Source organism: Pteronotus mesoamericanus, unplaced genomic scaffold, assembly GCF_021234165.1.
Source record: "Pteronotus mesoamericanus isolate MK-2021 breed Mesoamerican mustached bat unplaced genomic scaffold, CSHL_Meso_final contig_24, whole genome shotgun sequence".
NCBI lineage: Eukaryota > Metazoa > Chordata > Mammalia > Chiroptera > Mormoopidae > Pteronotus > Pteronotus mesoamericanus.
In genome coordinates, this window is record NW_026555100.1 from 19,647,959 (window position 1) to 19,660,255 (window position 12,297).

Consider the following 12,297-nt stretch of genomic DNA (forward strand, 5'->3'; position numbering starts at 1 on the left):
TAGATACATAGATACTTACCATTGTGTTACAATTACCTATAGTATTCAGTACAGTAACATGTTGTACAAGTTTATAGTCCAGGAACAATAGGCTATACCATATAGCCTATTCTGGGCTATTCCATCTAGGTTTGTGTAGGTGAGGTCTATAATGTTCACACAATGATGAAACCACCTATTTCTCAGAATGTGTCACCATTTAAGTGATGTATGACTGTAATTTGGTACATTAAGATTTAATTCACTTAGCTATGAAAAGATCTAAAGATATACACTAAACAATCAGTTTCATCACTTTAAATACATTTGGAATTAAATTTCCTTATTGTTTTCTTTTTTCTTTTCTACTTGCATTCCTGACTGGTAACCTAATTACAGTGCTAAAAAACGTAGTCATAAAAATATGCCCACAGAAATAAATAGAATAATACTTCTCTTAGAACCCCAGGGATTGAATTCTGTTAGCTAAGAAAGAATAGAAAATTTAAGAATACATGAAGGTAAGTATATTAGACCTTTACGGATGGAATATTCTGAGCCTTTTGCATAATTTAAACTAAAAAGAAGGTTCATTTGCAGTGGAAGAACTAAGGTATCGTTTACTGTTAAATTATTTTTAACAAATTCAGGTTGGTCCAGGGTGAGGCAGTCTCACTGTGCTGGGGCACATTATTATGTCTCCTTTGTACCATTAAAATTATACAACAGTCACAAATGTGTGAAGTGCACTGCTTTATTCAGATATATTACAATGAATGATATTTTGGGAGTTCTACAAATGTGTATAAGGAGAAAGAAGCGAAACCAGGTGGAATAAGGGCCTAAGGAAAATTATCAAAATGATGGTAACTAAGTAATCTAAGGCTTGAGAAAAAAAGGGATGTGGGGGGCCTGAACCTGGCTAGGAATTGTACAGTATTCTTAGTGTAGAGATGAGGAAAATAAGACTTCATAAGTCAAATAACTTGCTGTTGCTGAGAAGTTTTAATTTAGCATCATGGAGAAAATTGTTCAGGACAACAGAAGGCCATCAAATTCATTCATGGTTCTTAGTGAGAAGTTCATACATGTATAGCATGAGGCCATAAAATTGCAGGGCAAGTGGGAGCGAGATACCAGCTAAGCACAGAATTAGTCTGAAAAGAGGCATCAAAAAAAAAAAAAAGGAGGCTGAAACTCATTGTAGACAAGGGGTTCTGTCTTTCTGAGAGTTAGAATGATAACACCAACCATATATTGTGAAAATACTATATGAGCAGAACTATAGTTGGCTCTCACCTGGTCTAATCTTAACATATTCCTCATTAAAAGCCACACACGTAGGCATTGCCTCAACTAGGGCTCAGAAGCAGGTCTACCTCACTTTTAAGACTATTTAATTTTCACTATACTTTATATATAGATTGACTTGTAAGGACTAAAATAACAGTGAGGCCCCCTACCAGTTGAAAGTGACTTCAGCTGGTAAACTGACTTACCTGTTGGAACATTAATGCTATTCTGTATCTCAGGGGGTGAGGAAAAATGGTCTATTGAAGCAAAAAAGTTAAATAAGAGAAGGGACCAGTCAGTCAGTCAACAAACAGGTAAACAAACTAACTAAATAATCTGATGTATTCAGAGAATTTTTCAAATGTAAATTGTTAAATACATAGTTTATAAAGACATCTGAATATGTTACCATTTTGTTTCTTCACTTTTTTTGTCTATCGCAGTCACACTGAAACTCTTTTTTTCAGCCAGCATCATAATGATAGATTTTAGTTTATAGAAAAGGAACAGTAGACCTTAATTAGACTCCCAAGTTTATTTTTAGATTTGGCTGATTAAGTTGGTCAAGAGTCAAACTCTCTTAGACAGTTTTTTTAATCAGTCAAATGGAAATAACTATAAGTACCTACATAATAATTTTTTTCAAATAAGGCAATTGAAATTTTATATCATTATTTTCATCACCTTCCTTTTCTCTTAATTCACATATATCTCTCTTTTGACGTAGAATAACTTATCCTCTCTTCTATGACATCATAAACTATACTGAACATATTCAGTTCATTTCAAAGTCCAATAGCCTTTTAAGATCCCCCCCGACCACCGCTGTCAAAATCGCAGGAACATATTGAGGTACTTGTCCAGGAACTGAAGAAGGGTTTCAATATTTTACATAATCCCTTTTCCATTCTGTGGGTTTAATGAAAACAAACTCTAATTCTAACTACGTTTCACTAAAAGAAAAAATTGATCCCTTTTAACTTATCATAACAGGAATAGTTTACATGCCAAATAGAAAGCAATGCCAGCTTGATGGCCTTGAAAGAGTGTCAAGACCTCGCCTAGCATCCCCCTCTTCCTTCAGTCTCCCATGGTCCCTGATGGTCTGACAGGAGCCTTGGGAGAAAAGCCAAGATAGGAAACAGGGACTGATCCTAGAGATTCTTGTGTTTTTATTTTTTATTTGGGATAATTTTTATAGATTCTGCACCTGTTAAAGTCTATTACTAAAAATGATACATGGTTCTTTTTTCATGATTCACATGCATGATTCTATTGTACTTCCAATTGCTGGCAAGTAAGGATGATGGGAAAGTCAGTGCTGGCAAAATGTCATGTGACAGGGATGTTTAGGATCAATGTTTACTGTGCAACATTGATTAGCATCACTAGCTGCCGTGAGAAGTAACAGAGAGTTATGACTAAAGCATTCGCTACAGAAGAGATGGTAGGGAAATCATGTATCCCTGCTATTTTTCATTTGTTGAGGTCTCTGTTAATATGTCTTTGGTTTGAGACGTAATGCTCTTACCAAGTTACAAATAAATTATTAGGAAAAAAAAAGGAGAATTTGACAGACATACAGAATGATAAATGCTGTTTTAATTATTTTATACACATATATTTTCTATGGTAAGTTATCTTATATATAATTTCCCCTCTTTGGTTAGACTACAAGATTTCCAGGGTTGCAATTGTTCCCTATTGCAATTTAATAATTTCCTCTGAAATTTTCATAATTTGTTGCACACAGACAATATTGCAAGCAGGTATTTGAGTGTTGAGGGTATGCACCAAGCACTCTTATAAACACATTCCAATCTATTTTATGTTGGAAGGACAATTATATTCCCATTTTTACATAAGGAAACTGAGAGTTAGAGTAGCTAATTAATATATTGTAATATACAGCCAGGGGAGTATTAAAATCAGGATTAGAACTCATGTCCACTTGATTCTAAAAGCCATTCTATCAACCACTATGTTATTAAGCTTGAATCATTACACTTAGTTGATGCACTACCAGGCATTTCTTAAACTTGGTTTTGGTTTCTGTGGATGACTCAAAAGTACTGTGGGATCATCATAATTTTAATAAGCAATTTTCAACGGTGTGCCTCAAGAATTTGTAAAACATGCGATACCAGACTATTTAGTTAGGGGAAATGAACTTTTTTACGTTAGATTGCCAAATTAAAAAAAAAGGACAACAGCCAACACAACAGTAGTCATCCAGTGTGAATGAATCAAAATGATACATATTTTTTGTCAGATTGGCAAAAATTATTATATATCTTTTGGTGTGCTACAGGATTTTAGTAATTAGTGTATGCCATGAAATTAAAAAAAGGTTGAAAATAACTGATTGAAATAATAAAATAATACACATGCCTATCAGATTATTTATACTGAATTTCTTTTTAGCATGTTGTATTCTTTAGGGATATATTTAGACTATTGTAGTCCTTGGTTCTCCTGTTCTACAAACGGTCCATTTTACAATTTACAGTCTGAAAGGTGTTTGGAGTAACAATGGTTCATTTAGGTAAAGTTTATGTCCTGGTGACCTCAAACTTCTAAATCATGTTTCAAAAACAAGAATAGTTGAAAAAAAAAGACAAGAAACAATACGAGTACTTTTTCTAGTTTTAATATTTATAGAATTCATTATTTAAGGGTGAGCTTGAATTTCAGTACCATGTAATTATTTGGCAAGGGAATAAGCCCAGAAACTGACCACAATGACCACACCCACAATTTGGTATTGCATTGCTTTTCTTTCATTGTTATGTGTAGAAAAAATGATTTAGGCTACACTTGATCACATTAGATGTGCTATTTACCAAAGTGGTAACAAATCATATTTACGATGGTATTAAGATCCATTCCCTAACAACATCAAGAATCTATTACATAATATCTTTTCCACTGAAAAATTTTAATTGTCATAGTGGACATTAAAGATTTTACCTTAAGTTATGTAGAATATTCACAACTGCGGATTAATTCATTATCCAAGAATGAAAGACTATAAATAACTATGCTGTAGTCATTTAGATGCAGCAATCTCCTTTTTTTTTCCAGTTACTATACTATAGGATGAATGAAAAATAACAAATTATGGGCTGGAGGAATCATCTGAAATTAAAATTATAGCCACACAAGTATACATACGTATACAGACCTATAAAAACTATATACATAAACATGTACATCAATAAAATAAAGCTATAGTAAGTATACTGAAACAATTTTACAACTAAAACTGAATTGATTTTTCTCCTTTGTAAGAGTATATGAAAGATCTCTGTGAAAACAACAAGAAATCTGGTGTCCAGATTCATGTTTCCTATTGTTAAATGTAAAATTTTCCCTTGACAGCTGGTGATTGCAAATGAGTTCAGGAAGCAGATGATGGAGGTAAGTTAACTTACTATGGAAATTCTCAGAACAGGCAGCTACTCTTAACTCTTCATGGAACACTTGCTTACCCACTGGGCTCTCAAACATGACAGAAAGATTTCTTTCAACAAGCTTCACTGTTACTGAATTGAAATTAAATGCCATACAAATAATCTATAGTTTTTATAGGAATCTCATTATAGCTGCCAGTGTCTCTGTTGAAATTTAGGTCTGAAAGGGAACCTATACTCTTCCTTCACCCTCCAGGCTATTCTTTGACAGTAGAACTTATATCATACAGAGTATACTTTGAATTGATTTTTTCTGAACTGTTTCATTTTTAAGTGGGTAAAGAATAAACTGTGTATGTATATGTGTGTGTGCACCTGTGTGTTTTAATATATACCACAAATAGGGTTATCTGGGCATTGTTGGGCTGTGTGAAGTTCACTGGATATGCTTTCTTCTGAATTCAGAACGATAAGGAAATATGATATGAGCACAGTTCTAGCTTCTAGGCTGGAAGTCTATCAGACTGCCTTATAGCCATTAACTTCCCTCCTAGTTTTCTGCAACCACTCTCATCTATAAATGAGAGAGCATTATATTATCTCAAAAACAATGATATTTGACCTGAAAGCACCTAGCTGAAACAAATAATACATCACCCCAAATTAATTGTTCTATTTTAGTTCATTCAAGTAGCAAGTAATGAGCCAAAATAAGTGTAGGCTTCTTCCGGGCAAGAACAACTTCATGTATATTTCACAAAGTGCCTCAGCACTTGGTAACGCGCTCTGCTTATCCTCTTAGGAAATTCATTCCTACTTGTTGGGCTCTTAATAATAGTGCTGGAGACATAACGCATAAACAGACATGGGGGGAAAAAAGTCTGCCTATCACTTTCTTTACTGTGCTACATCTTTAACAAACTTAACAACTCTCAAGTATCTATACTTTCACCACAAGAAAATGTGAAAGTAGATTTAAACAAGATATAATAGTGTCATTTGAAAATAATTTTAAGCTACAACAAAGAAGGTACATATACCTACATATTTGAAGGTGTATCTTACATTGGTTGCCCAAAAAAGCACTTTGCACAATAAAAAGCACTAAGTAAATTTTTGCTAGCTTAGTATTTTATGTAATTATTTGATCATGGCAAATATGTAATGAAGCAAATTAATGAAACAAAGCTTAGTCCCTGCAATATTATATAATATATATGAGAAGAACTTTTGAATGATTTATATTAAGCCTGCAACTGAAAGTATCAAGTGATTATACTTGATCTGTCTTTTGTAGCTTTCCTTTGTGTTCCCTGCTCCTGTATCATCCCATGTACAACACAGTCAAGGGGACAGAAATATTGAAGATACATTAGGAATTATGTTAACTCTAAAGTACCTACTAACTTCCCTGCAAAGCTTTGATGCAAAAATAATATCATTCTTCTAGCTTACTATCAACTAATTACAACAATGTACAGAAAATACTTATAGAGCAATAGAATGCAGCAATATAGGAACTATTTTCTACACAGCATGTAAGCAATACTTTAAATAGAAAATTCTTGAAATGGTATAGTACAATCATAAAGACAAAGCATATTAAATGAATTAAATATATAGTACAAGAAACTAAATCTGAATAGAGCTGTTTAGTAAGTATAGGTATGACTCTTTTGAGTTATGCCCTCACAAAGAATTCTTGCTGAGTGCTGAATGTATTAAGGATTAAAAACAGAAAAATCTCATATGCATTTCTTTAATAATGAGTGTGAATTAATCTTTATAATGATTATTCAGATGACTACATGATCCCATAGTGCCTTTAGAAATTTAAAAAGAGAAGTAAACTAGATTTAGTTTCATTTCTGAGTTAATTATATTTCATTGAATGCCAATATTTTGATAATTATCAAACCATGGAGAATATTTAATGCTGAGGACATTTATTATTGGTCATCTTCTCTGCACAAAACAATGTGCTATGTGATTTCAGGAAAAATATAAATAACATACGTTTCTTTTCCATGTTGTTTGTCATTTATTAGTAGTGTTAACTAAACATGCAACAGTTTTATACATTTGTGTGATAGTAATAATTTGAAATATTCTTACTTTTAAATAGGATCTGAAGATTGGGTGTTGATAAATCATTTTTGAGTCATGAATTTTACAAAATATTCTTAGATAGAGATTTGATTAGGTTTCAAAGAAATCAAAAGTAGTCTTCAATGACTCCCTATTGCTTTCAGAATTAAGTATAGATTTCCCCACTTGTTTCTAAAAGTGTTTTATCCCGTGACTCGTGCTATCTCCCATTATCTTCCATGACACTTATGTAAATACCGAACAAAGGAAAACTTAGATTTCTATTCCTTACCACAATCTGTGATTTCCTGGCAATAAGACTTTGCCTATGCTCTAGAATATCATTCATACTGCTAAAACGGCCTTCTCCTTTTCAAGGTTTAAGTCAGTGTCCACCACCTTCATGAATCTTATTCTAATATCTTGGTTTCCCTTTTGGGATTGTCATAATACTTTGCTTGAATCCCTCGTTCAAGGTACCATTATGCAAATTGAAAACAGCATAATATAAAGCTCTATATAAATAATGTTTTTTTCTTCTCTCTTCGTTTTTCAAATATTTTTTAATTTATTTTTTGAAAGAGTGAAAGGGAGGGAGAAAGGGAGAGAAACATCAGTGTGCACAAAAAAAATGCCAATCAGTTGCCTCTCACCCAACCCCAGCTGGGGACCGGGCCAGCAACCCAGGCATATGACCTAACCAGGAATTGAACTGGTAACCTTTTGGTTCAGTGACGGGCACTCAGCCCACTGAGCCACATGAGCCAGGGCTCCTCTCTTCTTTTCTTAACTCTTCAAGTATTTGATAAATAACCACATGTATCTAATTGTTTACTTGGTGTTAGATATCCTCAAGAGATTTAAAATTAAAGGCAGAGAGAGATAAGTAAATTAATATTCTCAGTACAGAAGAATAAGTACTATGACAGAGAATGCAAAGGAGGTAAGGAGGAGAAAATAAATTTAAAAATACAGTTATGAAATACATAAAGCTTTTCAAAAAAAATCAAGAACTATAGTATAATGGGACAAAAGAATGTGAAGGAATGATGGAAGATGAGTCTAAAGAGAATGAAAGAAGATGATGAACTGTCATGAGTGATAAACTACCACCTTTGGATCTTGTAAAAACTATGATTAACATGGAAAGGTTATATGCAGAGGATTAAATGTACATTATACTACAGAAAGACCATCATGGCATCACTGTGGTTGGCATCACAAAAAAAGGAGTCTGGTTAGAAGGCAGCTGAAGAACATTAAGAAAGAAATAATGAGTGTACTGTCAGTGGGAATGCAAACTGATGCAGCCATTATGAAAAACAGTATGGGATTTCCTTAAAAAACTAAAAATGGAACTGCCTTTTGATCCAGCAATTCCACTGCTGGAATTGTACCCTAAGAATCCTGAAACACCAATTCAAAAGAACCTATGCACCCCTATGTTCATAGCAGCACAATTTACAATAGCCAAGTGCTGGAAGCAACCTGAGTGCCCATCAGTAAATGAATGGATCAAAAAACTGTGGTACATTTACGCTATGGAATACTATGCAGCAGAAAGAAAGAAAGAGCTACCCTTCACGACAGCATGGATGGAACTGGAGAGCATTGTGCTAAGTGAAGTAAATCAGGCAGCAAAAGACAAATACCATATGGCCTCACCTATAACAGGAATCTAAAGGACAATGCAAACAAAGGATCCAAATAGAACCAGAGGCATGGAAACAAGGAACAAACTGACAGGGACCAGAGGGGAGGGGGGGTGATAAGGGTAGAAAGAAGAGGAGGGGTCTACTCAAGGAACAGCTATGAATGACCCACGGACATGGACAACAGGGTGGGGATTGACTGTGGGGGGACATGGGCAGGGCAGGGAAGAGCAATGGGGAAAAATTGGGACAACTGTAATAGAACAACAATTAAAACGTGTGCGCGCACACACGCAACACACACAATGGAGACCTGACTGGAAGGAGAATGGAAAAAATGGGACAGGGATAAAGGCACAAATATAATTAGCTTCATGTATCTCTCCTGGGAAACTTCATTACTCGGTTTATGAAGAGAGAGTGAAGACAAGTGGAAAAGCAAAGGTCAAAGGAGAAGATCGTATGTTCTGCTGCGACACTACTTTTAAGTGGAGATTTAGTAAGTAGTTGAATACACAAACCCGACACAAGTTGTTACATAAACAAAGGTTCCCTGAAGGGTCAAATGAAGGTTAAAATTGAACGTGTGATTCCAGTGCAAGGCATTTATTCCACTATGAAACTGATCTGCTCACATGGAGGGGTCATTTTTCTATTTCATATTTCAAGAATCAAAGGCCTTTTTAAGTATTCACAAGGAAAATTAGGCAATATGAATACATTTGCTCAGAGAAGTGGCTTTAGAAGATAGAAATTCATGGCTGGCATTTTCCTCTGGAGACTCTTTAAAATTGTAGTTCAGAAAATAGTTTTCAGAGTAGTTTTTTTCTTTAAATCCTTGACCTCTTTTACTCAAAAAAATTATTTAAACACTAAGTTATGTAGTGAGGAATAAAAACAAAATGTATATAATATTCTTACCAGAGACACTTCTCATACGAGAAGCTCTAAAAAGTGATAAATAGTATTACTCACATGCTCTTTTGCTTCTTCACCATCATGCTAATCTTTCATGTCTAGTTCTTAATCAATATCTGAGGGTGGAACACATTGACACTATGGGCAGCTACGCTGTGTCAGTTAGAACACTTTTGTGTCTTCCAGTAAATGGTTTTGTTTTACATGTTTCCTAGAATTTTGTTCCACCTTTTAACTGAATTTCCATTATCATGTTGTAATATCCCCTATTTTTTCTTTCATTATCTTAGAAACTAGCCATAACATGTCAAATTCTGAAAACATTTTGAAGAGTTACCTCTAATGTTCTTAATTTTCTTCAATACAGAGAGATTTTAGACTATAATAATGTTTTTAGATATTATATTTTAAAGTTGTCCTTTAAGTTAGTTATAAATTCTATTATTGTTCAAATAATTTGTCCACCTGGCCCAAACTCATCTTTCTATGTGTGTCTACCCCACTTCGTAACAAGTTTTTTTTACATTGCCAATAATAAAAGTTGGTATTGTGGAATCACTGATGATAAATACATAAATTGGAATTTATTAAAATTCATTACTATAATATACATGTTCAGAATTCTATTCAAAATTATGGGAATATCATACAATTTTATTATTAAAAATACAATTATAACACTTGACTCATATTTAAGTAAGCAAATAAGAAATGTCACTATTGAGATGATGATAAGATCAATAAGGGCAGGAACTGTCTCTATGGTGTTGTTCACCACTGAATTTGCAAAGACAATTGCAATTACCAATAATTTTTTGAGAGAATAAATGAATAAATTAATGATTAAAAACACATATAACATATAAGGATCCTGGACCTGAAAGAGTCAAGTTTCCAAAATTAATGTTGTCATCTGACTTTTTGATTTTCTTGCATATGGAAGATTTCTCATATAATCAGTACAAGATACATTAAATTACAATTAATCGAAACTCTATAAATATGGGTCAATGAGTTAGTTTTCTATTGATGCATTACAAATTATCAAAAACTTAGTGGTTGAAAACAACACCCATTTATTAGTTCACAGTTTTGTAGTTTAAAAGTTTAGCAAAATGTGGTTGGATTCTTTGTTCAGGTTTCACAAAGTCTAAAGGTTGTGGCCAGGCTGGGCTCATATCTGCAGGTTCTGGGGAAGAATCCTCTGCAAACTCACTTAAATTGTTGGCAGAATTCAGCTCCTTGAAGTCCTAGAACTAAAGTCCACCTTATCTTACTGGCTGTCACCTGGGGACCCCTTTTATTTCCTAGAGGCTGCTTTTGGGTCCTTGTCCTGTGGCTCCCTCCATTTGAGTAATAAATAATTTCCCTCACATCAAATTCCATTTGTTTAAATCTCTTGAACGTCCTTAACTGGCACCAGCCAGAGAAAACTCTGCTATGAAAGGGGTCATGTGACTGCATTAGCCCCACCCAGATAAGCTATTTTAAGACTGATAAATGACTTCAGTTACATCTGGAAAATCCTTTTTTTTTTTTATTTTTTGCCATGTAATATAACTAAGAAAGAAAACGAGGGGGAGGAAATCACGGGGGCCATGCTAGAAATCTGTGTATCACAATCAAGGTGATCAATATGCCAAACACCATTGCCATACGTAGCTTAATTTAGCTGTAAAGATAACTAAAATTAACCAACCGATGACTTTCCAAGGATATTTTTGATTCATGCATATGTTCTCATAGTGCTTATAATAGGTTGTTTCACTATTTGATATGGATCCACATTTATTTTTTATTAATTTTATTTTAATTTTTTTTCTCAGCTCAGTTTATTGCATAAAATGATCACATTTTATTGTTCCCCTTCATCTAAAATGGCCCTTAATTAATTCTAATTAGGACACTTCTTTTTTTTTCCTTTTTTTTCTTTTTTTCATTTGTCTCTGCCTTCCCCCCACCACTTTCCCTTGCCCCCTCCCTCAACTCTTCCCTTTTGGTTTTGTCCATGAGTCCTTGCTGTATGTTCCTTGACTTTTCCCTTCCCTTCCTTTTCCCCCGCCCCTCCCTCCTTCCTTCCCTCTTGTCTCTGTTGGTTTCTTTTCCTTTCAGTGTTGCTGGTCTTATTTTCCTTGCATCTTTGTATTGTTGGTTAGATTCTGCTTATAGGTGAGATCATATGCTATTTGTCTTTCGCCCCCCGGCTTATTTCGCTTAGCATAATGCTCTCCAGTTCCATCCATGCTGTCACAAAGTGTAGTAGTTCTTTTTTTCTTTCTGCTGCGTAGTATTCCATTGTGTAAATGTACCATAATTTTTTGATCCAATCATCTACTGATGGGCATTTAGGTTGCTTCCAACACTTGGCTATTGTAAATTGTGCTGCTATGAACATTGGGATGCATAGGTTCTTTTGAATTGGCATTTTGGGATTCTTAGGGTATAGTCCCAGCAGAGGAGTCACTGGAACAAAAGGCAGTTCCATGTTCAGCTTTTTGAGGAAATTCCACACTGCTTTCCACAATGGCTGCACCAGTCTGCATTCCCAAAAACACTGTACTAGTGTTCCCTTTTCTCCACACCCTCACCAACACCTGTTGTTTGTGGATCTGTTTATGATGGCCATTCTGACTGGTGTGAGGTGGTACCTCATGGTGGTTTTGATCTGCATTTCTCTGATGGCTACTGATGCCAGGCATCCTTTCAAATGTCTCTGGGCCCTCTGTATCTCTTCCTTAGAAAAGCATCTGCCCAGGTCCTTTGTCCATTTTTTTATTGGATCGTTTGTCTTCTTGGAGTAAAGTCGAGTGAGTTCTTTATATATCTTGGAGATCAAACCTCTATCTGATGTATCATTAGCAAATATATTTTCCCATAGGGTTGGTTCCCTTTTCATTTTGCTGATGTTTTCTTTAGCTGTGCAGAAGCTCCTTATTTTGATGAGGTCCCACTTG